Source organism: Delphinapterus leucas, chromosome 19 (genome assembly GCF_059928025.1).
Source record: "Delphinapterus leucas isolate spDelLeu-1000000601 "Yukka" chromosome 19, BTC_Dleu_Yukka2, whole genome shotgun sequence".
Lineage (NCBI taxonomy): Eukaryota > Metazoa > Chordata > Mammalia > Artiodactyla > Monodontidae > Delphinapterus > Delphinapterus leucas.
The window spans coordinates 28,581,227-28,605,818 of NC_143147.1; the positions used below are offsets into that span (position 1 = coordinate 28,581,227).

The 24,592-nt window shown below is 76.7% G+C and overlaps 24 non-coding genes across 24 annotated transcripts; all 24 read left to right on the forward strand.

The window, feature by feature from the left end:
* Nucleotides 1-232: 232 nt before the first annotated feature.
* On the forward strand, nucleotides 233-351 carry LOC149745257 (5S ribosomal RNA). The gene has a single exon (XR_016389641.1). It is a non-coding gene; the product is annotated as a 5S ribosomal RNA (ribosomal RNA).
* Nucleotides 352-1,284: 933 nt separating this feature from the next.
* LOC149745258 (5S ribosomal RNA) lies at nucleotides 1,285-1,403 on the forward strand. Its single transcript, XR_016389785.1, has one exon. It is a non-coding gene; the product is annotated as a 5S ribosomal RNA (ribosomal RNA).
* A 933-nt stretch (nucleotides 1,404-2,336) lies between these two features.
* Nucleotides 2,337-2,455, forward strand: LOC149745259 (5S ribosomal RNA). Its single transcript, XR_016390002.1, has one exon. It is a non-coding gene; the product is annotated as a 5S ribosomal RNA (ribosomal RNA).
* A 933-nt stretch (nucleotides 2,456-3,388) lies between these two features.
* LOC149745260 (5S ribosomal RNA) lies at nucleotides 3,389-3,507 on the forward strand. The gene has a single exon (XR_016390651.1). It is a non-coding gene; the product is annotated as a 5S ribosomal RNA (ribosomal RNA).
* Nucleotides 3,508-4,440: 933 nt separating this feature from the next.
* LOC149745261 (5S ribosomal RNA) lies at nucleotides 4,441-4,559 on the forward strand. Its single transcript, XR_016389786.1, has one exon. It is a non-coding gene; the product is annotated as a 5S ribosomal RNA (ribosomal RNA).
* A 933-nt stretch (nucleotides 4,560-5,492) lies between these two features.
* On the forward strand, nucleotides 5,493-5,611 carry LOC149745262 (5S ribosomal RNA). Its single transcript, XR_016390003.1, has one exon. It is a non-coding gene; the product is annotated as a 5S ribosomal RNA (ribosomal RNA).
* A 933-nt stretch (nucleotides 5,612-6,544) lies between these two features.
* Nucleotides 6,545-6,663, forward strand: LOC149745263 (5S ribosomal RNA). The gene has a single exon (XR_016389642.1). It is a non-coding gene; the product is annotated as a 5S ribosomal RNA (ribosomal RNA).
* A 932-nt stretch (nucleotides 6,664-7,595) lies between these two features.
* LOC149745264 (5S ribosomal RNA) lies at nucleotides 7,596-7,715 on the forward strand. The gene has a single exon (XR_016390298.1). It is a non-coding gene; the product is annotated as a 5S ribosomal RNA (ribosomal RNA).
* Nucleotides 7,716-8,648: 933 nt separating this feature from the next.
* On the forward strand, nucleotides 8,649-8,767 carry LOC149745265 (5S ribosomal RNA). The gene has a single exon (XR_016390006.1). It is a non-coding gene; the product is annotated as a 5S ribosomal RNA (ribosomal RNA).
* Nucleotides 8,768-9,699: 932 nt separating this feature from the next.
* LOC149745266 (5S ribosomal RNA) lies at nucleotides 9,700-9,818 on the forward strand. The gene has a single exon (XR_016390220.1). It is a non-coding gene; the product is annotated as a 5S ribosomal RNA (ribosomal RNA).
* Nucleotides 9,819-10,752: 934 nt separating this feature from the next.
* On the forward strand, nucleotides 10,753-10,871 carry LOC149745267 (5S ribosomal RNA). The gene has a single exon (XR_016390652.1). It is a non-coding gene; the product is annotated as a 5S ribosomal RNA (ribosomal RNA).
* A 932-nt stretch (nucleotides 10,872-11,803) lies between these two features.
* LOC149745268 (5S ribosomal RNA) lies at nucleotides 11,804-11,922 on the forward strand. Its single transcript, XR_016390653.1, has one exon. It is a non-coding gene; the product is annotated as a 5S ribosomal RNA (ribosomal RNA).
* Nucleotides 11,923-12,854: 932 nt separating this feature from the next.
* Nucleotides 12,855-12,973, forward strand: LOC149745269 (5S ribosomal RNA). Its single transcript, XR_016389899.1, has one exon. It is a non-coding gene; the product is annotated as a 5S ribosomal RNA (ribosomal RNA).
* Nucleotides 12,974-13,907: 934 nt separating this feature from the next.
* LOC149745270 (5S ribosomal RNA) lies at nucleotides 13,908-14,026 on the forward strand. Its single transcript, XR_016390654.1, has one exon. It is a non-coding gene; the product is annotated as a 5S ribosomal RNA (ribosomal RNA).
* Nucleotides 14,027-14,958: 932 nt separating this feature from the next.
* On the forward strand, nucleotides 14,959-15,077 carry LOC149745271 (5S ribosomal RNA). Its single transcript, XR_016390655.1, has one exon. It is a non-coding gene; the product is annotated as a 5S ribosomal RNA (ribosomal RNA).
* Nucleotides 15,078-16,011: 934 nt separating this feature from the next.
* LOC149745272 (5S ribosomal RNA) lies at nucleotides 16,012-16,130 on the forward strand. Its single transcript, XR_016390656.1, has one exon. It is a non-coding gene; the product is annotated as a 5S ribosomal RNA (ribosomal RNA).
* A 933-nt stretch (nucleotides 16,131-17,063) lies between these two features.
* Nucleotides 17,064-17,182, forward strand: LOC149745273 (5S ribosomal RNA). The gene has a single exon (XR_016389787.1). It is a non-coding gene; the product is annotated as a 5S ribosomal RNA (ribosomal RNA).
* A 933-nt stretch (nucleotides 17,183-18,115) lies between these two features.
* Nucleotides 18,116-18,234, forward strand: LOC149745274 (5S ribosomal RNA). Its single transcript, XR_016390007.1, has one exon. It is a non-coding gene; the product is annotated as a 5S ribosomal RNA (ribosomal RNA).
* A 933-nt stretch (nucleotides 18,235-19,167) lies between these two features.
* Nucleotides 19,168-19,286, forward strand: LOC149745275 (5S ribosomal RNA). The gene has a single exon (XR_016390657.1). It is a non-coding gene; the product is annotated as a 5S ribosomal RNA (ribosomal RNA).
* Nucleotides 19,287-20,219: 933 nt separating this feature from the next.
* LOC149745276 (5S ribosomal RNA) lies at nucleotides 20,220-20,338 on the forward strand. Its single transcript, XR_016389788.1, has one exon. It is a non-coding gene; the product is annotated as a 5S ribosomal RNA (ribosomal RNA).
* A 933-nt stretch (nucleotides 20,339-21,271) lies between these two features.
* LOC149745277 (5S ribosomal RNA) lies at nucleotides 21,272-21,390 on the forward strand. The gene has a single exon (XR_016390008.1). It is a non-coding gene; the product is annotated as a 5S ribosomal RNA (ribosomal RNA).
* A 933-nt stretch (nucleotides 21,391-22,323) lies between these two features.
* On the forward strand, nucleotides 22,324-22,442 carry LOC149745278 (5S ribosomal RNA). Its single transcript, XR_016389643.1, has one exon. It is a non-coding gene; the product is annotated as a 5S ribosomal RNA (ribosomal RNA).
* A 932-nt stretch (nucleotides 22,443-23,374) lies between these two features.
* LOC149745279 (5S ribosomal RNA) lies at nucleotides 23,375-23,494 on the forward strand. The gene has a single exon (XR_016390299.1). It is a non-coding gene; the product is annotated as a 5S ribosomal RNA (ribosomal RNA).
* A 932-nt stretch (nucleotides 23,495-24,426) lies between these two features.
* Nucleotides 24,427-24,545, forward strand: LOC149745280 (5S ribosomal RNA). Its single transcript, XR_016390658.1, has one exon. It is a non-coding gene; the product is annotated as a 5S ribosomal RNA (ribosomal RNA).
* Nucleotides 24,546-24,592: the final 47 nt, after the last annotated feature.

Below are 24,592 nucleotides of genomic sequence, written 5' to 3' on the forward strand. Positions count from 1 at the left end.
GATCTTGGGCGGGGCGCCAAGCGCCGAAGGGTTCGCTGGGTCACGCCCGCCCTCGGCTGGGAGGGGGTGGCCAAACCCTCCGCCTCCGCCACCGCCCGGTACCCGAGACCTCCGTTCCCCCTGCCTGGGCGGGCGACGGGGTCCTGCCGGGGCGGGCTGACCGCCAGGCTGGCGGTGAGGCGCAAGCGCCAGCGAAAGTGGGCCTCAAGAGGCAGCCCGCCGTCCCCGTCCCGTCTACAGCCATACCACCCTGAACGCGCCCGATCTCGTCTGATCTCGGAAGCTAAGCAGGGTCGGGCCTGGTTAGTACTTGGATGGGAGACCGCCTGGGAATACCGGGTGCTGTAGGCTTTTTGCCTCCCGCTCCGCCTTCTCCTTTAACTCGCCCGCGGGCGGTGGCCGCCGGCTCCGCCCGCGCCGGGGCCCCGCTGCAGGCCCCGCCTCCTCAGGCCCCTCCCACCACGGCGCGCGCGCCGGAGGGGGCGCTCCCCGCCGGCCCGGCCCGCCAGGCGGCCAGAAGGCGGCCCTGGAAGGCAGCCGCACCCCAGACGCCCCCGGGGTGCCTGGCCCGGACCCAGGCTCCGCCGCGGGCCCGGTTGCCGTCCCTTCGGCCAGCGAGCCCCTCGACCTGCACCTGGCCGCCCCCACCGGCGCCCCGCCCCGGTGCCGCCACCTGTGTGCCGGTGGGTGTGTCCCTCCACAGCTCCCTCCGGCAAAAGCCTCGCCCCCCGCCGTGTCGCCGCCGCGGCCGGGTGCGGGAGCGGGATCGAGGGCAGGGGCTGCTTCCCCGGGCCTGCCGGCCGCCAGGGGCGGGCTCCTGAGCCCGGCAGGTGGTGTGCGGGCAAGGGTGGCCTCGCCGGGGCTGAGGGGCCGTGGCGACACGATGGTGGCTCCCAGTGGCTTCGGGCCAGCTGCTGTCGGGCAGGAGGGCCGGCCCGGGTTGCGGCTGGGCGGCGCCTAGCGCCGCGTGGGCGGGCAGGGGCGATGCCCAAGGGACCGCGGGCCCCGGGCACTGAAGCCTCCGGGGCCACGTCCCTGTGAGCGACGGGCGGGATCTTGGCGGGGCGCCAAGCGCCGAAGGGTTCGCTGGGTCACGCCCGCCCTCGGCTGGGAGGGGGTGGCCAAACCCTCCGCCTCCGCCACCGCCTGGTACCCGAGACCTCCGTTCCCCCTGCCTGGGCGGGCGACGGGGTCCTGCCGGGGCGGGCTGACCGCCAGGCTGGCGGTGAGGCGCAAGCGCCAGCGAAAGTGGGCCTCAAGAGGCAGCCCGCCGTCCCCGCCCCCGTCTACGGCCATACTACCCTGAACGCGCCCGATCTCGTCTGATCTCGGAAGCTAAGCAGGGTCGGGCCTGGTTAGTACTTGGATGGGAGACCGCCTGGGAATACCGGGTGCTGTAGGCTTTTTGCCTCCCGCTCCGCCTTCTCCTTTAACTCGCCCGCGGGCGGTGGCCGCCGGCTCCGCCCGCGCCGGGGCCCCGCTGCAGGCCCCGCCTCCTCAGGCCCCTCCCACCACGGCACGCGCGCCGGAGGGGGCGCTCCCCGCCGGCCCGGCCCGCCAGGCGGCCAGAAGGCGGCCCTGGAATGCAGCCGCACCCCAGACGTCCCCGGGGTGCCTGGCCCGGACCCAGGCTCCGCCGCGGGCCCGGTTGCCGTCCCTTCGGCCAGCGAGCCCGTCGACCTGCACCTGGCCGCCCCCACCGGCGCCCCGCCCCGGGGCCGCCACCTGTGTGCCGGTGGCTGTGTCCCTCCACAGCTCCCTCCGGCAAAAGCCCCGCCCCCCGCCGTGTCGCCGCCGCTGCCGGGTGCGGGAGCGGGATCGAGGGCAGGGGCCGCTTCCCCGGGCCTGCCGGCCGCCAGGGGCGGGCTCCTGAGCTCGGCGGGTGGTGTGCGGGCAAGGGTGGCCTCGCCGGGGCTGAGGGGCCGTGGCGACACGATGGTGGCTCCCAGTGGCTTCGGGCCAGCTGCTGTCGGGCAGGAGGGCCGGCCCGGGTTGCGGCTGGGCGGCGCCTAGCGCCGCGTGGGCGGGCAGGGGCGATGCCCAAGGGACCGCGGGCCCCGGGCACTGAAGCCTCCGGGGCCACGTCCCTGTGAGCGACGGGCGGGATCTTGGCGGGGCGCCAAGCGCCGAAGGGTTCGCTGGGTCACGCCCGCCCTCGGCTGGGAGGGGGTGGCCAAACCCTCCGCCTCCGCCACCGCCCGGTACCCGAGACCTCCGTTCCCCCTGCCTGGGCGGGCGACGGGGTCCTGCCGGGGCGGGCTGACCGCCAGGCTGGCGGTGAGGCGCAAGCGCCAGCGAAAGTGGGCCTCAAGAGGCAGCCCGCCGTCCCCGCCCCCGTCTACGGCCATACCACCCTGAACGCGCCCGATCTCGTCTGATCTCGGAAGCTAAGCAGGGTCGGGCCTGGTTAGTACTTGGATGGGAGACCGCCTGGGAATACCGGGTGCTGTAGGGTTTTTGCCTCCCGCTCCGCCTTCTCCTTTAACTCGCCCGCGGGCGGTGGCCGCCGGCTCCGCCCGCGCCCGGGTCCCGCTGCAGGCCCCGCCTCCTCAGGCCCCTCCCACCACGGCGCGCGCGCCGGAGGGGGCGCTCCCCGCCAGCCCGGCCCGCCAGGCGGCCAGAAGGCGGCCCTGGAAGGCAGCCGCACCCCAGACGCCCCCGGGGTGCCTGGCCCAGACCCAGGCTCCGCCGCGGGCCCGATTGCCGTGCCTTCCGCCAGCGAGCCCCTCGACCTGCACCTGGCCGCCACCACCGGCGACCCGCCCCGGGGCCGCCACCTGTGTGCCGGTGGGTGTGTCCCTCCACAGCTCCCTCCGGCAAAAGCCCCGCCCCCCGCCGTGTCGCCGCCGCGGCCGGGTGCGGGAGCGGGATCGAGGGCAGGGGCCGCTTCCCCTGGCCTGCCGTCCGCCAGGGGCGGGCTACTGAGCCCGGCGGGTGGTGTGCGGGCAAGGGTGGCCTCGCCGGGGCTGAGGGGCCGTGGCGACACGATGGTGGCTCCCAGTGGCTTCGGGCCAGCTGCTGTCGGGCAGGAGGGCCGGCCCGGGCTGCGGCCGGGCGGCGCCTAGCGCCGCGTGGGCGGACAGGGGCGATGCCCAAGGGACCGCGGGCCCCGGGCCCTGAAGCCTCCGGGGCCACGTCCCTGTGAGCGACGGGCCGGATCTTGGGCGGGGCGCCAAGCGCCGAAGGGTTCGCTGGGTCACGCCCGCCCTCGGCTGGGAGGGGGTGGCCAAACCCTCCGCCTCCGCCACCGCCCGGTACCCGAGACCTCCGTTCCCCCTGCCTGGGCGGGCGACGGGGTCCTGCCGGGGCGGGCTGACCGCCAGGCTGGCGGTGAGGCGCAAGCGCCAGCGAAAGTGGGCCTCAAGAGGCAGCCCGCCGTCCCCGTCCCGTCTACGGCCATACCACCCTGAACGCGCCCGATCTCGTCTGATCTCGGAAGCTAAGCAGGGTCGGGCCTGGTTAGTACTTGGATGGGAGACCGCCTGGGAATACCGGGTGCTGTAGGCTTTTTGCCTCCTGCTCCGCCTTCTCCTTTAACTCGCCCGCGGGTGGTGGCCGCCGGCTCCGCCCGCGCCGGGGCCCCGCTGCAGGCCCCGCCTCCTCAGGCCCCTCCCACCACGGCGCGCGCGCCGGAGGGGGCGCTCCCCGCCGGCCCGGCCCGCCAGGCGGCCAGAAGGCGGCCCTGGAAGGCAGCCGCACCCCAGACGCCCCCGGGGTGCCTGGCCCGGACCCAGGCTCCGCCGCGGGCCCGGTTGCCGTCCCTTCGGCCAGCGAGCCCCTCGACCTGCACCTGGCCGCCCCCACCGGCGCCCCGCCCCGGTGCCGCCACCTGTGTGCCGGTGGGTGTGTCCCTCCACAGCTCCCTCCGGCAAAAGCCTCGCCCCCCGCCGTGTCGCCGCCGCGGCCGGGTGCGGGAGCGGGATCGAGGGCAGGGGCTGCTTCCCCGGGCCTGCCGGCCGCCAGGGGCGGGCTCCTGAGCCCGGCAGGTGGTGTGCGGGCAAGGGTGGCCTCGCCGGGGCTGAGGGGCCGTGGCGACACGATGGTGGCTCCCAGTGGCTTCGGGCCAGCTGCTGTCGGGCAGGAGGGCCGGCCCGGGTTGCGGCTGGGCGGCGCCTAGCGCCGCGTGGGCGGGCAGGGGCGATGCCCAAGGGACCGCGGGCCCCGGGCACTGAAGCCTCCGGGGCCACGTCCCTGTGAGCGACGGGCGGGATCTTGGCGGGGCGCCAAGCGCCGAAGGGTTCGCTGGGTCACGCCCGCCCTCGGCTGGGAGGGGGTGGCCAAACCCTCCGCCTCCGCCACCGCCCGGTACCTGAGACCTCCGTTCCCCCTGCCTGGGCGGGCGACGGGGTCCTGCCGGGGCGGGCTGACCGCCAGGCTGGCGGTGAGGCGCAAGCGCCAGCGAAAGTGGGCCTCAAGAGGCAGCCCGCCGTCCCCGCCCCCGTCTACGGCCATACTACCCTGAACGCGCCCGATCTCGTCTGATCTCGGAAGCTAAGCAGGGTCGGGCCTGGTTAGTACTTGGATGGGAGACCGCCTGGGAATACCGGGTGCTGTAGGCTTTTTGCCTCCCGCTCCGCCTTCTCCTTTAACTCGCCCGCGGGCGGTGGCCGCCGGCTCCGCCCGCGCCGGGGCCCCGCTGCAGGCCCCGCCTCCTCAGGCCCCTCCCACCACGGCACGCGCGCCGGAGGGGGCGCTCCCCGCCGGCCCGGCCCGCCAGGCGGCCAGAAGGCGGCCCTGGAAGGCAGCCGCACCCCAGACGCCCCCGGGGTGCCTGGCCCGGACCCAGGCTCCGCTGCGGGCCCGGTTGCCGTCCCTTCGGCCAGCGAGCCCGTCGACCTGCACCTGGCCGCCCCCACCGGCGCCCCGCCCCGGGGCCGCCACCTGTGTGCCGGTGGCTGTGTCCCTCCACAGCTCCCTCCGGCAAAAGCCCCGCCCCCCGCCGTGTCGCCGCCGCTGCCGGGTGCGGGAGCGGGATCGAGGGCAGGGGCCGCTTCCCCGGGCCTGCCGGCCGCCAGGGGCGGGCTCCTGAGCTCGGCGGGTGGTGTGCGGGCAAGGGTGGCCTCGCCGGGGCTGAGGGGCCGTGGCGACACGATGGTGGCTCCCAGTGGCTTCGGGCCAGCTGCTGTCGGGCAGGAGGGCCGGCCCGGTTTGCGGCTGGGCGGCGCCTAGCGCCGCGTGGGCGGGCAGGGGCGATGCCCAAGGGACCGCGGGCCCCGGGCACTGAAGCCTCCGGGGCCACGTCCCTGTGAGCGACGGGCGGGATCTTGGCGGGGCGCCAAGCGCCGAAGGGTTCGCTGGGTCACGCCCGCCCTCGGCTGGGAGGGGGTGGCCAAACCCTCCGCCTCCGCCGCCGCCCGGTACCCGAGACCTCCGTTCCCCCTGCCTGGGCGGGCGACGGGGTCCTGCCGGGGCGGGCTGACCGCCAGGCTGGCGGTGAGGCGCAAGCGCCAGCGAAAGTGGTCCTCAAGAGGCAGCCCGCCGTCCCCGCCCCCGTCTACGGCCATACCACCCTGAACGCGCCCGATCTCGTCTGATCTCGGAAGCTAAGCAGGGTCGGGCCTGGTTAGTACTTGGATGGGAGACCGCCTGGGAATACCGGGTGCTGTAGGGTTTTTGCCTCCCGCTCCGCCTTCTCCTTTAACTCGCCCGCGGGCGGTGGCCGCCGGCTCCGCCCGCGCCCGGGTCCCGCTGCAGGCCCCGCCTCCTCAGGCCCCTCCCACCACGGCGCGCGCGCCGGAGGGGGCGCTCCCCGCCGGCCCGGCCCGCCAGGCGGCCAGAAGGCGGCCCTGGAAGGCAGCCGCACCCCAGACGCCCCCGGGGTGCCTGGCCCAGACCCAGGCTCCGCCGCGGGCCCGATTGCCGTGCCTTCCGCCAGCGAGCCCCTCGACCTGCACCTGGCCGCCACCACCGGCGACCCGCCCCGGGGCCGCCACCTGTGTCCCGGTGGGTGTGTCCCTCCACAGCTCCCTCCGGCAAAAGCCCCGCCCCCCGCCGTGTCGCCGCCGCGGCCGGGTGCGGGAGCGGGATCGAGGGCAGGGGCCGCTTCCCCTGGCCTGCCGTCCGCCAGGGGCGGGCTACTGAGCCCGGCGGGTGGTGTGCGGGCAAGGGTGGCCTCGCCGGGGCTGAGGGGCCGTGGCGACACGATGGTGGCTCCCAGTGGCTTCGGGCCAGCTGCTGTCGGGCAGGAGGGCCGGCCCGGGCTGCGGCCGGGCGGCGCCTAGCGCCGCGTGGGCGGACAGGGGCGATGCCCAAGGGACCGCGGGCCCCGGGCCCTGAAGCCTCCGGGGCCACGTCCCTGTGAGCGACGGGCCGGATCTTGGGCGGGGCGCCAAGCGCCGAAGGGTTCGCTGGGTCACGCCCGCCCTCGGCTGGGAGGGGGTGGCCAAACCCTCCGCCTCCGCCACCGCCCGGTACCCGAGACCTCCGTTCCCCCTGCCTGGGCGGGCGACGGGGTCCTGCCGGGGCGGGCTGACCGCCAGGCTGGCGGTGAGGCGCAAGCGCCAGCGAAAGTGGGCCTCAAGAGGCAGCCCGCCGTCCCCGTCCCGTCTACAGCCATACCACCCTGAACGCGCCCGATCTCGTCTGATCTCGGAAGCTAAGCAGGGTCGGGCCTGGTTAGTACTTGGATGGGAGACCGCCTGGGAATACCGGGTGCTGTAGGCTTTTTGCCTCCCGCTCCGCCTTCTCCTTGAACTCGCCCGCGGGCGGTGGCCGCCGGCTCCGCCCGCGCCGGGGCTCCGCTGCAGGCCCCGCCTCCTCAGGCCCCTCGCACCACGGCGCGCGCGCCGGAGGGGGCGCTCCCCGCCGGTCCGGCCCGCCAGGCGGCCAGAAGGCGGCCCAGGAAGGCAGCCGCACCCCAGATGCCCCCGGGGTGCCTGGCCCGGACCCAGGCTCCGCCGCGGGCCCGGTTGCCGTGCCTTCGGCCAGCGAGCCCGTCGACCTGCACTTGGCCGCCCCCACCGGCGCCCCGCCCCGGGGCCGCCACCTGTGTGCCGGTGGGTGTGTCCCTCCACAGCTCCCTCCGGCAAAAGCCCCGCCCCCGCCGTGTCGCCGCCGCGGCCGGGTGCGGGAGCGGGATCGAGGGCAGGGGCCGCTTCCCCGGGCCTGCCGGCCGCCAGGGGCGGGCTCCTGAGCTCGGCGGGTGGTGTGCGGGCAAGGGTGGCCTCGCCGGGGCTGAGGGGCCGTGGCGACACGATGGTGGCTCCCAGTGGCTTCGGGCCAGCTGCTGTCGGGCAGGAGGGCCGGCCCGGGCTGCGGCCGGGCGGCGCCTAGCGCCGCGTGGGCGGGCAGGGGCGATGCCCAAGGGACCGTGGGCCCCGGGCCCTGAAGCCTCCGGGGCCACGTCCCTGTGAGCGACGGGCGGGATCTTGGCGGGGCGCCAAGCGCCGAAGGGTTCGCTGGGTCACGCCCGCCCTCGGCTGGGAGGGGGTGGCCAAACCCTCCGCCTCCGCCACCGCCCGGTACCCGAGACCTCCGTTCCCCCTGCCTGGGCGGGCGACGGGGTCCTGCCGGGGCGGGCTGACCGCCAGGCTGTCGGTGAGGCGCAAGCGCCAGCGAAAGTGGGCCTCAAGAGGCAGCACGCCGTCCCCGCCCCCGTCTACGGCCATACCACCCTGAACGCGCCCGATCTCGTCTGATCTCGGAAGCTTAAGCAGGGTCGGGCCTGGTTAGTACTTGGATGGGAGACCGCCTGGGAATACCGGGTGCTGTAGGCTTTTTGCCTCCCGCTCCGCCTTCTCCTTTACTCGCCCGCGGGCGGTGGCCGCCGGCTCCGCCCGCGCCGGGGCCCCGCTGCAGGCCCCTCCTCCTCAGGCCCCTCCCACCACGGCGCACGCGCCGGAGGGGGCGCTCCCCGCCGGCCCGGCCCGCCAGGCGGCCAGAAGGCGGCCCTGGAAGGCAGCCGCACCCCAGACGCCCCCAGGGTGCCTGGCCCGGACCCAGGCTCCGCCGTGGGCCCGGTTGCCGTCCCTTCGGCCAGCGAGCCCCTCGACCTGCACCTGGCCGCCCCCTCCGGCGCCCCGCCCCGGGGCCGCCACCTGTGTGCCGGTGGGTGTGTCCCTCCACAGCTCCCTCCGGCAAAAGCCCCGCCCCCCGCCGTGTCGCCGCCGCGGCCGGGTGCGGGAGCGGGATCGAGGGCAGGGGCCTCTTCCCCGGGCCTGCCGGCCGCCAGGGGCGGGCTCCTGAGCTCGGCGGGTGGTGTGCGGGCAAGGGTGGCCTCGCCGGGGCTGAGGGGCCGTGGCGACACGATGGTGGCTCCCAGTGGTTTCGGGCCAGCTGCTGTCGGGCAGGAGGGCCGCCCCGGGCTGCGGCTGGGCGGCGCCTAGCGCCGCGTGGGCGGGCAGGGGCGATGCCCAAGGGACCGCGGGCCCCGGGCCCTGAAGCCTCCGGGGCCACGTCCCTGTGAGCGACGGGCCGGATCTTGGGCGGGGCGCCTAGCGCCGAAGGGTTCGCTGGGTCACGCCCGCCCTCGGCTGGGAGGGGGTGGCCAAACCCTCCGCCTCCGCCACCGCCCGGTACCCGAGACCTCCGTTCCCCCTGCCTGGGCGGGCGACGGGGTCCTGCCGGGGCGGGCTGACCGCCAGGCTGGCGGTGAGGCGCAAGCGCCAGCGAAAGTGGGCCTCAAGAGGCAGCCCGCCGTCCCCGCCCCCGTCTACGGCCATACCACCCTGAACGCGCCCGATCTCGTCTGATCTCGGAAGCTAAGCAGGGTCGGGCCTGGTTAGTACTTGGATGGGAGACCGCCTGGGAATACCGGGTGCTGTAGGGTTTTTGCCTCCCGCTCCGCCTTCTCCTTTAACTCGCCCGCGGGCGGTGGCCGCCGGCTCCGCCCGCGCCGGGGCCCCGCTGCAGGCCCCGCCTCCTCAGGCCCCTCCCACCACGGCGCGCGCGCCGGAGGGGGCGCTCCCCGCCAGCCCGGCCCGCCAGGCGGCCAGAAGGCGGCCCTGGAAGGCAGCCGCACCCCAGACGCCCCCGGGGTGCCTGGCCCGGACCCAGGCTCCGCCGCGGGCCCGATTGCCGTGCCTTCCGCCAGCGAGCCCCTCGACCTGCACCTGGCCGCCCCCACCGGCGCCCCGCCCCGGGGCCGCCACCTGTGTGCCGGTGGGTGTGTCCCTCCACAGCTCCCTCCGGCAAAAGCCCCGCCCCCCGCCGTGTCGCCGCCGCGGCCGGGTGCGGGAGCGGGATCGAGGGCAGGGGCCGCTTCCCCGGGCCTGCCGGCCGCCAGGGGCGGGCTCCTGAGCTCGGCGGGTGGTGTGCGGGCAAGGGTGGCCTCGCCGGGGCTGAGGGGCCGTGGCGACACGATGGTGGCTCCCAGTGGCTTCGGGCCAGCTGCTGTCGGGCAGGAGGGCCGGCCCGGGCTGCGGCTGGGCGGCGCCTAGCGCCGCGTGGGCGGGCAGGGGCGATGCCCAAGGGACCGCGGGCCCCGGGCACTGAAGCCTCCGGGGCCACGTCCCTGTGAGCGACGGGCGGGATCTTGGCGGGGCGCCAAGCGCCGAAGGGTTCGCTGGGTCACGCCGCCCTCGGCTGGGAGGGGGTGGCCAAACCCTCCGCCTCCGCCACCGCCCGGTACCCGAGACCTCCGTTCCCCCTGGCTGGGCGGGCGACGGGGTCCTGCCGGGGCGGGCTGACCGCCAGGCTGGCGGTGAGGCGCAAGCGCCAGCGAAAGTGGGCCTCAAGAGGCAGCCCGCCGTCCCCGCCCCCGTCTACGGCCATACTACCCTGAACGCGCCCGATCTCGTCTGATCTCGGAAGCTAAGCAGGGTCGGGCCTGGTTAGTACTTGGATGGGAGACCGCCTGGGAATACCGGGTGTTGTAGGCATTTTGCCTCCCGCTCCGCCTTCTCCTTTAACTCGCCCGCGGGCGGTGGCCGCCGGCTCCGCCCGCGCCGGGGCCCCGCTGCAGGCCCCGCCTCCTCAGGCCCCTCCCACCACGGCGCGCGCGCCGGAGGGTGCGCTCCCCGCCGGCCCGGCCCGCCTGGCGGCCAGAAGGCGGCCCTGGAAGGCAGCCGCACCCCAGACGCCCCCGGGGTGCCTGGCCCGGACCCAGGCTCCGCCGCGGGCCCGGTTGCCGTCCCTTCGGCCAGCGAGCCCGTCGACCTGCACCTGGCCGCCCCCACCGGCGCCCCGCCACGGGGCCGCCACCTGTGTGCCGGTGGGTGTGTCCCTCCACAGCTCCCTCCGGCAAAAGCCCCGCCCCCCGCCGTGTCGCCGCCGCTGCCGGGTGCGGGAGCGGGATCGAGGGCAGGGGCCGCTTCCCCGGGCCTGCCGGCCGCCAGGTGCGGGCTCCTGATCTCGGCGGGTGGTGTGCGGGCAAGGGTGGCCTCGCCGGGGCTGAGGGGCCGTGGCGACACGATGGTGGCTCCTAGTGGCTTCGGGCCAGCTGCTGTCGGGCAGGAGGGCCGGCCCGGGCTGCGGCTGGGCGGCGCCTAGCGCCGCGTGGGCGGGCAGGTGCGATGCCCAAGGGACCGCGGGCTCCGGGCCCTGAAGCCTCCGGGGCCACGTCCATGTGAGCGACGGGCCGGATCTTGGGCGGGGCGCCAAGCGCGGAAGGGTTCGCTGGGTCACGCCCGCCCTCGGCTGGGAGGGGGTGGCCAAACCCTCCGCCTCCGCCACCGCCCGGTACCCGAGACCTCCGTTCCCCCTGCCTGGGCGGGCGACGTGGTCCTGCCGGGGCGGGCTGACCGCCAGGCTGGCGGTGAGGCGCAAGCGCCAGCGAAAGTGGGCCTCAAGAGGCAGCCCGCCGTCCCCGCCCCCGTCTACGGCCATACCACCCTGAACGCGCCCGATCTCGTCTGATCTCGGAAGCTAAGCAGGGTCGGGCCTGGTTAGTACTTGGATGGGAGACCGCCTGGGAATACCGGGTGCTGTAGGCTTTTTGCCTCCCGCTCCGCCTTCTCCTTTACTCGCCCGCGGGCGGTGGCCGCCGGCTCCGCCCGCGCCGGGGCCCCGCTGCAGGCCCCTCCTCCTCAGGCCCCTCCCACCACGGCGCACGCGCCGGAGGGGGCGCTCCCCGCCGGCCCGGCCCGCCAGGCGGCCAGAAGGCGGCCCTGGAAGGCAGCCGCACCCCAGACGCCCCCAGGGTGCCTGGCCCGGACCCAGGCTCCGCCGCGGGCCCGGTTGCCGTCCCTTCGGCCAGCGAGCCCCTCGACCTGCACCTGGCCGCCCCCTCCGGCGCCCCGCCCCGGGGCCGCCACCTGTGTGCCGGTGGGTGTGTCCCTCCACAGCTCCCTCCGGCAAAAGCCCCGCCCCCCGCCGTGTCGCCGCCGCGGCCGGGTGCGGGAGCGGGATCGAGGGCAGGGGCCTCTTCCCCGGGCCTGCCGGCCGCCAGGGGCGGGCTCCTGAGCTCGGCGGGTGGTGTGCGGGCAAGGGTGGCCTCGCCGGGGCTGAGGGGCCGTGGCGACACGATGGTGGCTCCCAGTGGTTTCGGGCCAGCTGCTGTCGGGCAGGAGGGCCGCCCCGGGCTGCGGCTGGGCGGCGCCTAGCGCCGCGTGGGCGGGCAGGGGCGATGCCCAAGGGACCGCGGGCCCCGGGCCCTGAAGCCTCCGGGGCCACGTCCCTGTGAGCGACGGGCCGGATCTTGGGCGGGGCGCCAAGCGCCGAAGTGTTCGCTGGGTCACGCCCGCCCTCGGCTGGGAGGGGGTGGCCAAACCCTCCGCCTCCGCCACCGCCCGGTACCCGAGACCTCCGTTCCCCCTGCCTGGGCGGGCGACGGGGTCCTGCCGGGGCGGGCTGACCGCCAGGCTGGCTGTGAGGCGCAAGCGCCAGCGAAAGTGGGCCTCAAGAGGCAGCCCGCCGTCCCCGTCCCGTCTACGGCCATACCACCCTGAACGCGCCCGATCTCGTCTGATCTCGGAAGCTAAGCAGGGTCGGGCCTGGTTAGTACTTGGATGGGAGACCGCCTGGGAATACCGGGTGCTGTAGGCTTTTTGCCTCCCGCTCCGCCTTCTCCTTTAACTCGCCCTCGGGCGGTGGCCGCCGGCTCCGCCCGCGCCGGGGCCCCGCTGCAGGCCCCGCCTCCTCAGTCCCCTCCCACCACGGCGCGCGCGCCGGAGGGGGCGCTCCCCGCCGGCCCGGCCCGCCAGGGGGCCAGAAGGCGGCCCTGGAAGGCAGCCGCACCCCAGACGCCCCCGGGGTGCCTGGCCCGGACCCAGGCTCCGCCGCGGGCCCGGTTGCCGTGCCTTCGGCCAGCGAGCCCGTCGACCTGCACCTGGCCGCCCCCACCGGCGCCCCGCCCCGGGGCCGCCACCTGTGTGCCGGTGGGTGTGTCCCTCCACAGCTCCCTCTGGCAAAAGCCCAGCCCCCGCCGTGTCGCCGCCGCGGCCGTGTGCGGGAGCGGGATCGAGGGCAGGGGCCGCTTCCCCGGGCCTGCCGGCCGCCAGGGGCGGGCTCCTGAGCTCGGCGGGTGGTGTGCGGGCAAGGGTGGCCTCGCCGGGGCTGTGGGGCCGTGGCGACACGATGGTGGCTCCCAGTGGCTTCGGGCCAGCTGCTGTCGGGCAGGAGGGCCGGCCCGGGATGCGGCCGGGCGGCGCCTAGCGCCGCGTGGTCGGGCAGGGGCGATGCCCAAGGGACCGCGGACCCCGGGCCCTGAAGCCTCCGGGGCCACGTCCCTGTGAGCGACGGGCCGGATCTTGGGCGGGGCGCCAAGCGCCGAAGGGTTCGCTGGGTCACGCCCGCCCTCGGCTGGGAGGGGGTGGCCAAACCCTCCGCCTCCGCCACCGCCCGGTACCCGAGACCTCCGTTCCCCCTGCCTGGGCGGGCGACGGGGTCCTGCCGGGGCGGGCTGACCGCCAGGCTGGCGGTGAGGCGCAAGCGCCAGCGAAAGTGGGCCTCAAGAGGCAGCCCGCCGTCCCCGTCCCGTCTACGGCCATACCACCCTGAACGCGCCCGATCTCGTCTGATCTCGGAAGCTAAGCAGGGTCGGGCCTGGTTAGTACTTGGATGGGAGACCGCCTGGGAATACCGGGTGTTGTAGGCATTTTGCCTCCCGCTCCGCCTTCTCCTTTAACTCGCCCGCGGGCGGTGGCCGCCGGCTCCGCCCGCGCCGGGCCCCCGCTGCAGGCCCCGCCTCCTCAGGCCCCTCCCACCACGGCGCGCGCGCCGGAGGGTGCGCTCCCCGCCGGCCCGGCCCGCCTGGCGGCCAGAAGGCGGCCCTGGAAGGCAGCCGCACCCCAGACGCCCCCGGGGTGCCTGGCCCGGACCCAGGCTCCGCCGCGGGCCCGGTTGCCGTCCCTTCGGCCAGCGAGCCCGTCGACCTGCACCTGGCCGCCCCCACCGGCGCCCCGCCACGGGGCCGCCACCTGTGTGCCGGTGGGTGTGTCCCTCCACAGCTCCCTCCGGCAAAAGCCCCGCCCCCCGCCGTGTCGCCGCCGCTGCCGGGTGCGGGAGCGGGATCGAGGGCAGGGGCCGCTTCCCCGGGCCTGCCGGCCGCCAGGGGCGGGCTCCTGATCTCGGCGGGTGGTGTGCGGGCAAGGGTGGCCTCGCCGGGGCTGAGGGGCCGTGGCGACACGATGGTGGCTCCTAGTGGCTTCGGGCCAGCTGCTGTCGGGCAGGAGGGCCGGCCCGGGCTGCGGCTGGGCGGCGCCTAGCGCCGCGTGGGCGGGCAGGTGCGATGCCCAAGGGACCGCGGGCTCCGGGCCCTGAAGCCTCCGGGGCCACGTCCATGTGAGCGACGGGCCGGATCTTGGGCGGGGCGCCAAGCGCGGAAGGGTTCGCTGGGTCACGCCCGCCCTCGGCTGGGAGGGGGTGGCCAAACCCTCCGCCTCCGCCACCGCCCGGTACCCGAGACCTCCGTTCCCCCTGCCTGGGCGGGCGACGTGGTCCTGCCGGGGCGGGCTGACCGCCAGGCTGGCGGTGAGGCGCAAGCGCCAGCGAAAGTGGGCCTCAAGAGGCAGCCCGCCGTCCCCGCCCCCGTCTACGGCCATACCACCCTGAACGCGCCCGATCTCGTCTGATCTCGGAAGCTAAGCAGGGTCGGGCCTGGTTAGTACTTGGATGGGAGACCGCCTGGGAATACCGGGTGCTGTAGGCTTTTTGCCTCCCGCTCCGCCTTCTCCTTTACTCGCCCGCGGGCGGTGGCCGCCGGCTCCGCCCGCGCCGGGGCCCCGCTGCAGGCCCCTCCTCCTCAGGCCCCTCCCACCACGGCGCACGCGCCGGAGGGGGCGCTCCCCGCCGGCCCGGCCCGCCAGGCGGCCAGAAGGCGGCCCTGGAAGGCAGCCGCACCCCAGACGCCCCCAGGGTGCCTGGCCCGGACCCAGGCTCCGCCGCGGGCCCGGTTGCCGTCCCTTCGGCCAGCGAGCCCCTCGACCTGCACCTGGCCGCCCCCTCCGGCGCCCCGCCCCGGGGCCGCCACCTGTGTGCCGGTGGGTGTGTCCCTCCACAGCTCCCTCCGGCAAAAGCCCCGCCCCCCGCCGTGTCGCCGCCGCGGCCGGGTGCGGGAGCGGGATCGAGGGCAGGGGCCTCTTCCCCGGGCCTGCCGGCCGCCAGGGGCGGGCTCCTGAGCTCGGCGGGTGGTGTGCGGGCAAGGGTGGCCTCGCCGGGGCTGAGGGGCCGTGGCGACACGATGGTGGCTCCCAGTGGTTTCGGGCCAGCTGCTGTCGGGCAGGAGGGCCGCCCCGGGCTGCGGCTGGGCGGCGCCTAGCGCCGCGTGGGCGGGCAGGGGCGATGCCCAAGGGACCGCGGGCCCCGGGCCCTGAAGCCTCCGGGGCCACGTCCCTGTGAGCGATGGGCCGGATCTTGGGCGGGGCGCCAAGCGCCGAAGGGTTCGCTGGGTCACGCCCGCCCTCGGCTGGGAGGGGGTGGCCAAACCCTCCGCCTCCGCCACCGCCCGGTACCCGAGACCTCCGTTCCCCCTGCCTGGGCGGGCGACGGGGTCCTGCCGGGGCGGGCTGACCGCCAGGCTGGCGGTGAGGCGCAAGCGCCAGCGAAAGTGGGCCTCAAGAGGCAGCCCGCCGTCCCCGTCCCGTCTACGGCCATACCACCCTGAACGCGCCCGATCTCGTCTGATCTCGGAAGCTAAGCAGGGTCGGGCCTGGTTAGTACTTGGATGGGAGACCGCCTGGGAATACCGGGTGCTGTAGGCTTTTTGCCTCCCGCTCCGCCTTCTCCTTTAACTCGCCCTCGGGCGGTGGCCGCCGGCTCCGCCCGCGCCGGGGCCCCGCTGCAGGCCCCGCCTCCTCAGTCCCCTCCCACCACGGCGCGCGCGCCGGAGGGGGCGCTCCCCGCCGGCCCGGCCCGCCAGGGGGCCAGAAGGCGGCCCTGGAAGGCAGCCGCACCCCAGACGCCCCCGGGGTGCCTGGCCCGGACCCAGGCTCCGCCGCGGGCCCGGTTGCCGTGCCTTCGGCCAGCGAGCCCGTCGACCTGCACCTGGCCGCCCCCACCGGCGCCCCGCCCCGGGGCCGCCACCTGTGTGCCGGTGGGTGTGTCCCTCCACAGCTCCCTCCGGCAAAAGCCCCGCCCCCCGCCGTGTCGCCGCCGCGGCCGGGTGCGGGAGCGGGATCGAGGGCAGGGGCCGCTTCCCCGGGCCTGCCAGCCGCCAGGGGCGGGCTCCTGAGCTCGGCGGGTGGTGTGCGGGCAAGGGTGGCCTCGCCGGGGCTGAGGGGCCGTGGCGACACGATGGTGGCTCCCAGTGGCTTCGGGCCAGCTGCTGTCGGGCAGGAGGGCCGGCCCGGGCTGCGGCCGGGAGGCGCCTAGCGCCGCGTGGGCGGACAGGGGCGATGCCCAAGGGACCGCGGGCCCCGGGCCCTGAAGCCTCCGGGGCCACGTCCCTGTGAGCGACGGGCCGGATCTTGGGCGGGGCGCCAAGCGCCGAAGGGTTCGCTGGGTCACGCCCGCCCTCGGCTGGGAGGGGGTGGCCAAACCCTCCGCCTCCGCCACCGCCTGGTACCCGAGACCTCCGCTCCCCCTGCCTGGGCGGGCGACGGGGTCCTGCCGGGGCGGGCTGACCGCCAGGCTGGCGGTGAGGCGCAAGCGACAGCGAAAGTGGGCCTCAGGAGGCAGCCCGCCGTCCCCGCCCCCGTCTACGGCCATACCACCCTGAACGCGCCCGATCTCGTCTGATCTCGGAAGCTAAGCAGGGTCGGGCCTGGTTAGTACTTGGATGGGAGACCGCCTGGGAATACCGGGTGCTGTAGGCTTTTTGCCTCCTGCTCCGCCTTCTCCTTTAACTCGCCCGCGGGCGGTGGCCGCCGGCTCCGCCCGCGCCGGGGCCCCGCTGCAGGCCCCGCCTCCTCAGGCCCCTCCCACCACGGCGCGCGCGCCGGAGGGGGCGCTCCCCGCCGGCCCGGCCCGCCAGGCGGCCAGAAGGCGGCCCTGGAAGGCAGCCGCACCCCAGACGCCCCCGGGGTGCCTGGCCCGGACCCAGGCTCCGCCGCGGGCCCGGTTGCCGTCCCTTCGGCCAGCGAGCCCCTCGACCTGCACCTGGCCGCCCCCACCGGCGCCCCGCCCCGGTGCCGCCACCTGTGTGCCGGTGGGTGTGTCCCTCCACAGCTCCCTCCGGCAAAAGCCTCGCCCCCCGCCGTGTCGCCGCCGCGGCCGGGTGCGGGAGCGGGATCGAGGGCAGGGGCTGCTTCCCCGGGCCTGCCGGCCGCCAGGGGCGGGCTCCTGAGCCCGGCAGGTGGTGTGCGGGCAAGGGTGGCCTCGCCGGGGCTGAGGGGCCGTGGCGACACGATGGTGGCTCCCAGTGGCTTCGGGCCAGCTGCTGTCGGGCAGGAGGGCCGGCCCGGGTTGCGGCTGGGCGGCGCCTAGCGCCGCGTGGGCGGGCAGGGGCGATGCCCAAGGGACCGCGGGCCCCGGGCACTGAAGCCTCCGGGGCCACGTCCCTGTGAGCGACGGGCGGGATCTTGGCGGGGCGCCAAGCGCCGAAGGGTTCGCTGGGTCACGCCCGCCCTCGGCTGGGAGGGGGTGGCCAAACCCTCCGCCTCCGCCACCGCCTGGTACCCGAGACCTCCGTTCCCCCTGCCTGGGCGGGCGACGGGGTCCTGCCGGGGCGGGCTGACCGCCAGGCTGGCGGTGAGGCGCAAGCGCCAGCGAAAGTGGGCCTCAAGAGGCAGCCCGCCGTCCCCGCCCCCGTCTACGGCCATACTACCCTGAACGCGCCCGATCTCGTCTGATCTCGGAAGCTAAGCAGGGTCGGGCCTGGTTAGTACTTGGATGGGAGACCGCCTGGGAATACCGGGTGCTGTAGGCTTTTTGCCTCCCGCTCCGCCTTCTCCTTTAACTCGCCCGCGGGCGGTGGCCGCCGGCTCCGCCCGCGCCGGGGCCCCGCTGCAGGCCCCGCCTCCTCAGGCCCCTCCCACCACGGCACGCGCGCCGGAGGGGGCGCTCCCCGCCGGCCCGGCCCGCCAGGCGGCCAGAAGGCGGCCCTGGAATGCAGCCGCACCCCAGACGTCCCCGGGGTGCCTGGCCCGGACCCAGGCTCCGCCGCGGGCCCGGTTGCCGTCCCTTCGGCCAGCGAGCCCGTCGACCTGCACCTGGCCGCCCCCACCGGCGCCCCGCCCCGGGGCCGCCACCTGTGTGCCGGTGGCTGTGTCCCTCCACAGCTCCCTCCGGCAAAAGCCCCGCCCCCCGCCGTGTCGCCGCCGCTGCCGGGTGCGGGAGCGGGATCGAGGGCAGGGGCCGCTTCCCCGGGCCTGCCGGCCGCCAGGGGCGGGCTCCTGAGCTCGGCGGGTGGTGTGCGGGCAAGGGTGGCCTCGCCGGGGCTGAGGGGCCGTGGCGACACGATGGTGGCTCCCAGTGGCTTCGGGCCAGCTGCTGTCGGGCAGGAGGGCCGGCCCGGGTTGCGGCTGGGCGGCGCCTAGCGCCGCGTGGGCGGGCAGGGGCGATGCCCAAGGGACCGCGGGCCCCGGGCACTGAAGCCTCCGGGGCCACGTCCCTGTGAGCGACGGGCGGGATCTTGGCGGGGCGCCAAGCGCCGAAGGGTTCGCTGGGTCACGCCCGCCCTCGGCTGGGAGGGGGTGGCCAAACCCTCCGCCTCCGCCACCGCCCGGTACCCGAGACCTCCGTTCCCCCTGCCTGGGCGGGCGACGGGGTCCTGCCGGGGCGGGCTGACCGCCAGGCTGGCGGTGAGGCGCAAGCGCCAGCGAAAGTGGGCCTCAAGAGGCAGCCCGCCGTCCCCGCCCCCGTCTACGGCCATACCACCCTGAACGCGCCCGATCTCGTCTGATCTCGGAAGCTAAGCAGGGTCGGGCCTGGTTAGTACTTGGATGGGAGACCGCCTGGGAATACCGGGTGCTGTAGGGTTTTTGCCTCCCGCTCCGCCTTCTCCTTTAACTCGCCCGCGGGCGGTGGCCGCCGGCTCCGCCCGCGCCCGGGTCCCGCTGCAGGCCCCGCCTCCTCAGGCCCCTCCCACCACGGCGCGCGCGCCGGAGGGGGCGCTCCCCGCCAGCCCGGCCCGCCAGGCGGCCAGAAGGCGGCCCTGGAAGGCAGCCGCACCCCAGACGCCCCCGGGGTGCCTGGCCCAGACCCAGGCTCCGCCGCGGGCCCGATTGCCGTGCCTTCCGCCAGCGAGCCCCTCGACCTGCACCTGGCCGCCACCACCGGCGACCCGCCCCGGGGCCGCCACCTGTGTGCCGGTGGGTGTGTCCCTCCACAGCTCCCTCCGGCAAAAGCCCCGCCCCCCGCCGTGTCGCCGCCGCGGCCGGGTGCGGGAGCGGGATCGAGGGCAGGGGCCGCTTCCCCTGGCCTGCCGTCCGCCAGGGGCGGGCTACTGAGCCCGGCGGGTGGTGTGCGGGCAAGGGTGGCCTCGCCGGGGCTGAGGGGCCGTGGCGACACGATGGTGGCTCCCAGTGGCTTCGGGCCAGCTGCTGTCGGGCAGGAGGGCCGGCCCGGGCTGCGGCCGGGCGGCGCCTAGCGCCGCGTGGGCGGACAGGGGCGATGCCCAAGGGACCGCGGGCCCCGGGCCCTGAAGCCTCCGGGGCCACGTCCCTGTGAGCGACGGGCCGGATCTTGGGCGGGGCGCCAAGCGCCGAAGGGTTCGCTGGGTCACGCCCGCCCTCGGCTGGGAGGGGGTGGCCAAACCCTCCGCCTCCGCCACCGCCCGGTACCCGAGACCTCCGTTCCCCCTGCCTGGGCGGGCGACGGGGTCCTGCCGGGGCGGGCTGACCGCCAGGCTGGCGGTGAGGCGCAAGCGCCAGCGAAAGTGGGCCTCAAGAGGCAGCCCGCCGTCCCCGTCCCGTCTACGGCCATACCACCCTGAACGCGCCCGATCTCGTCTGATCTCGGAAGCTAAGCAGGGTCGGGCCTGGTTAGTACTTGGATGGGAGACCGCCTGGGAATACCGGGTGCTGTAGGCTTTTTGCCTCCTGCTCCGCCTTCTCCTTTAACTCGCCCGCGGGCGGTGGCCGCCGGCTCCGCCCGCGCCGGGGCCCCGCTGCAGGCCCCGCCTCCTCAGGCCCCTCCCACCACGGCGCGCGCGCCGGAGGGGGCGCTCCCCGCCGGCCCGGCCCGCCAGGCGGCCAGAAGGCGGCCCTGGAAGGCAGCCGCACCCCAGACGCCCCCGGGGTGCCTGGCCCGGACCCAGGCTCCGCCGCGGGCCCGGTTGCCGTCCCTTCGGCCAGCGAGCCCCTCGACCTGCACCTGGCCGCCCCCACCGGCGCCCCGCCCCGGTGCCGCCACCTGTGTGCCGGTGGGTGTGTCCCTCCACAGCTCCCTCCGGCAAAAGCCTCGCCCCCCGCCGTGTCGCCGCCGCGGCCGGGTGCGGGAGCGGGATCGAGGGCAGGGGCTGCTTCCCCGGGCCTGCCGGCCGCCAGGGGCGGGCTCCTGAGCCCGGCAGGTGGTGTGCGGGCAAGGGTGGCCTCGCCGGGGCTGAGGGGCCGTGGCGACACGATGGTGGCTCCCAGTGGCTTCGGGCCAGCTGCTGTCGGGCAGGAGGGCCGGCCCGGGTTGCGGCTGGGCGGCGCCTAGCGCCGCGTGGGCGGGCAGGGGCGATGCCCAAGGGACCGCGGGCCCCGGGCACTGAAGCCTCCGGGGCCACGTCCCTGTGAGCGACGGGCGGGATCTTGGCGGGGCGCCAAGCGCCGAAGGGTTCGCTGGGTCACGCCCGCCCTCGGCTGGGAGGGGGTGGCCAAACCCTCCGCCTCCGCCACCGCCCGGTACCTGAGACCTCCGTTCCCCCTGCCTGGGCGGGCGACGGGGTCCTGCCGGGGCGGGCTGACCGCCAGGCTGGCGGTGAGGCGCAAGCGCCAGCGAAAGTGGGCCTCAAGAGGCAGCCCGCCGTCCCCGCCCCCGTCTACGGCCATACTACCCTGAACGCGCCCGATCTCGTCTGATCTCGGAAGCTAAGCAGGGTCGGGCCTGGTTAGTACTTGGATGGGAGACCGCCTGGGAATACCGGGTGCTGTAGGCTTTTTGCCTCCCGCTCCGCCTTCTCCTTTAACTCGCCCGCGGGCGGTGGCCGCCGGCTCCGCCCGCGCCGGGGCCCCGCTGCAGGCCCCGCCTCCTCAGGCCCCTCCCACCACGGCACGCGCGCCGGAGGGGGCGCTCCCCGCCGGCCCGGCCCGCCAGGCGGCCAGAAGGCGGCCCTGGAAGGCAGCCGCACCCCAGACGCCCCCGGGGTGCCTGGCCCGGACCCAGGCTCCGCTGCGGGCCCGGTTGCCGTCCCTTCGGCCAGCGAGCCCGTCGACCTGCACCTGGCCGCCCCCACCGGCGCCCCGCCCCGGGGCCGCCACCTGTGTGCCGGTGGCTGTGTCCCTCCACAGCTCCCTCCGGCAAAAGCCCCGCCCCCCGCCGTGTCGCCGCCGCTGCCGGGTGCGGGAGCGGGATCGAGGGCAGGGGCCGCTTCCCCGGGCCTGCCGGCCGCCAGGGGCGGGCTCCTGAGCTCGGCGGGTGGTGTGCGGGCAAGGGTGGCCTCGCCGGGGCTGAGGGGCCGTGGCGACACGATGGTGGCTCCCAGTGGCTTCGGGCCAGCTGCTGTCGGGCAGGAGGGCCGGCCCGGTTTGCGGCTGGGCGGCGCCTAGCGCCGCGTGGGCGGGCAGGGGCGATGCCCAAGGGACCGCGGGCCCCGGGCACTGAAGCCTCCGGGGCCACGTCCCTGTGAGCGACGGGCGGGATCTTGGCGGGGCGCCAAGCGCCGAAGGGTTCGCTGGGTCACGCCCGCCCTCGGCTGGGAGGGGGTGGCCAAACCCTCCGCCTCCGCCGCCGCCCGGTACCCGAGACCTCCGTTCCCCCTGCCTGGGCGGGCGACGGGGTCCTGCCGGGGCGGGCTGACCGCCAGGCTGGCGGTGAGGCGCAAGCGCCAGCGAAAGTGGTCCTCAAGAGGCAGCCCGCCGTCCCCGCCCCCGTCTACGGCCATACCACCCTGAACGCGCCCGATCTCGTCTGATCTCGGAAGCTAAGCAGGGTCGGGCCTGGTTAGTACTTGGATGGGAGACCGCCTGGGAATACCGGGTGCTGTAGGGTTTTTGCCTCCCGCTCCGCCTTCTCCTTTAACTCGCCCGCGGGCGGTGGCCGCCGGCTCCGCCCGCGCCCGGGTCCCGCTGCAGGCCCCGCCTCCTCAGGCCCCTCCCACCACGGCGCGCGCGCCGGAGGGGGCGCTCCCCGCCAGCCCGGCCCGCCAGGCGGCCAGAAGGCGGCCCTGGAAGGCAGCCGCACCCCAGACGCCCCCGGGGTGCCTGGCCCAGACCCAGGCTCCGCCGCGGGCCCGATTGCCGTGCCTTCCGCCAGCGAGCCCCTCGACCTGCACCTGGCCGCCACCACCGGCGACCCGCCCCGGGGCCGCCACCTGTGTCCCGGTGGGTGTGTCCCTCCACAGCTCCCTCCGGCAAAAGCCCCGCCCCCCGCCGTGTCGCCGCCGCGGCCGGGTGCGGGAGCGGGATCGAGGGCAGGGGCCGCTTCCCCTGGCCTGCCGTCCGCCAGGGGCGGGCTACTGAGCCCGGCGGGTGGTGTGCGGGCAAGGGTGGCCTCGCCGGGGCTGAGGGGCCGTGGCGACACGATGGTGGCTCCCAGTGGCTTCGGGCCAGCTGCTGTCGGGCAGGAGGGCCGGCCCGGGCTGCGGCCGGGCGGCGCCTAGCGCCGCGTGGGCGGACAGGGGCGATGCCCAAGGGACCGCGGGCCCCGGGCCCTGAAGCCTCCGGGGCCACGTCCCTGTGAGCGACGGGCCGGATCTTGGGCGGGGCGCCAAGCGCCGAAGGGTTCGCTGGGTCACGCCCGCCCTCGGCTGGGAGGGGGTGGCCAAACCCTCCGCCTCCGCCACCGCCCGGTACCCGAGACCTCCGTTCCCCCTGCCTGGGCGGGCGACGGGGTCCTGCCGGGGCGGGCTGACCGCCAGGCTGGCGGTGAGGCGCAAGCGCCAGCGAAAGTGGGCCTCAAGAGGCAGCCCGCCGTCCCCGTCCCGTCTACAGCCATACCACCCTGAACGCGCCCGATCTCGTCTGATCTCGGAAGCTAAGCAGGGTCGGGCCTGGTTAGTACTTGGATGGGAGACCGCCTGGGAATACCGGGTGCTGTAGGCTTTTTGCCTCCCGCTCCGCCTTCTCCTTGAACTCGCCCGCGGGCGGTGGCCGCCGGCTCCGCCCGCGCCGGGGCTCCGCTGCAGGCCCCGCCTCCTCAGGCCCCTCGCACCACGGCGCGCGCGCCGGAGGGGGCGCTCCCCGCCGGTCCGGCCCGCCAGGCGGCCAGAAGGCGGCCCAGGAAGGCAGCCGCACCCCAGATGCCCCCGGGGTGCCTGGCCCGGACCCAGGCTCCGCCGCGGGCCCGGTTGCCGTGCCTTCGGCCAGCGAGCCCGTCGACCTGCACTTGGCCGCCCCCACCGGCGCCCCGCCCCGGGGCCGCCACCTGTGTGCCGGTGGGTGTGTCCCTCCACAGCTCCCTCCGGCAAAAGCCCCGCCCCCGCCGTGTCGCTGCCGCGGCCGGGTGCGGGAGCGGGATCGAGGGCAGGGGCCGCTTCCCCGGGCCTGCCGGCCGCCAGGGGCGGGCTCCTGAGCTCGGCGGGTGGTGTGCGGGCAAGGGTGGCCTCGCCGGGGCTGAGGGGCCGTGGCGACACGATGGTGGCTCCCAGTGGCTTCGGGCCAGCTGCTGTCGGGCAGGAGGGCCGGCCCGGGCTGCGGCCGGGCGGCGCCTAGCGCCGCGTGGGCGGGCAGGGGCGATGCCCAAGGGACCGTGGGCCCCGGGCCCTGAAGCCTCCGGGGCCACGTCCCTGTGAGCGACGGGCGGGATCTTGGCGGGGCGCCAAGCGCCGAAGGGTTCGCTGGGTCACGCCCGCCCTCGGCTGGGAGGGGGTGGCCAAACCCTCCGCCTCCGCCACCGCCCGGTACCCGAGACCTCCGTTCCCCCTGCCTGGGCGGGCGACGGGGTCCTGCCGGGGCGGGCTGACCGCCAGGCTGTCGGTGAGGCGCAAGCGCCAGCGAAAGTGGGCCTCAAGAGGCAGCACGCCGTCCCCGCCCCCGTCTACGGCCATACCACCCTGAACGCGCCCGATCTCGTCTGATCTCGGAAGCTTAAGCAGGGTCGGGCCTGGTTAGTACTTGGATGGGAGACCGCCTGGGAATACCGGGTGCTGTAGGCTTTTTGCCTCCCGCTCCGCCTTCTCCTTTACTCGCCCGCGGGCGGTGGCCGCCGGCTCCGCCCGCGCCGGGGCCCCGCTGCAGGCCCCTCCTCCTCAGGCCCCTCCCACCACGGCGCACGCGCCGGAGGGGGCGCTCCCCGCCGGCCCGGCCCGCCAGGCGGCCAGAAGGCGGCCCTGGAAGGCAGCCGCACCCCAGACGCCCCCAGGGTGCCTGGCCCGGACCCAGGCTCCGCCGTGGGCCCGGTTGCCGTCCCTTCGGCCAGCGAGCCCCTCGACCTGCACCTGGCCGCCCCCTCCGGCGCCCCGCCCCGGGGCCGCCACCTGTGTGCCGGTGGGTGTGTCCCTCCACAGCTCCCTCCGGCAAAAGCCCCGCCCCCCGCCGTGTCGCCGCCGCGGCCGGGTGCGGGAGCGGGATCGAGGGCAGGGGCCTCTTCCCCGGGCCTGCCGGCCGCCAGGGGCGGGCTCCTGAGCTCGGCGGGTGGTGTGCGGGCAAGGGTGGCCTCGCCGGGGCTGAGGGGCCGTGGCGACACGATGGTGGCTCCCAGTGGTTTCGGGCCAGCTGCTGTCGGGCAGGAGGGCCGCCCCGGGCTGCGGCTGGGCGGCGCCTAGCGCCGCGTGGGCGGGCAGGGGCGATGCCCAAGGGACCGCGGGCCCCGGGCCCTGAAGCCTCCGGGGCCACGTCCCTGTGAGCGACGGGCCGGATCTTGGGCGGGGCGCCAAGCGCCGAAGGGTTCGCTGGGTCACGCCCGCCCTCGGCTGGGAGGGGGTGGCCAAACCCTCCGCCTCCGCCACCGCCCGGTACCCGAGACCTCCGTTCCCCCTGCCTGGGCGGGCGACGGGGTCCTGCCGGGGCGGGCTGACTGCCAGGCTGGCGGTGAGGCGCAAGCGCCAGCGAAAGTGGGCCTCAAGAGGCAGCCCGCCGTCCCCGTCCCGTCTACGGCCATACCACCCTGAACGCGCCCGATCTCGTCTGATCTCGGAAGCTAAGCAGGGTCGGGCCTGGTTAGTACTTGGATGGGAGACCGCCTGGGAATACCGGGTGCTGTAGGCTTTTTGCCTCCCGCTCCGCCTTCTCCTTTAACTCGCCCGCGGGCGGTG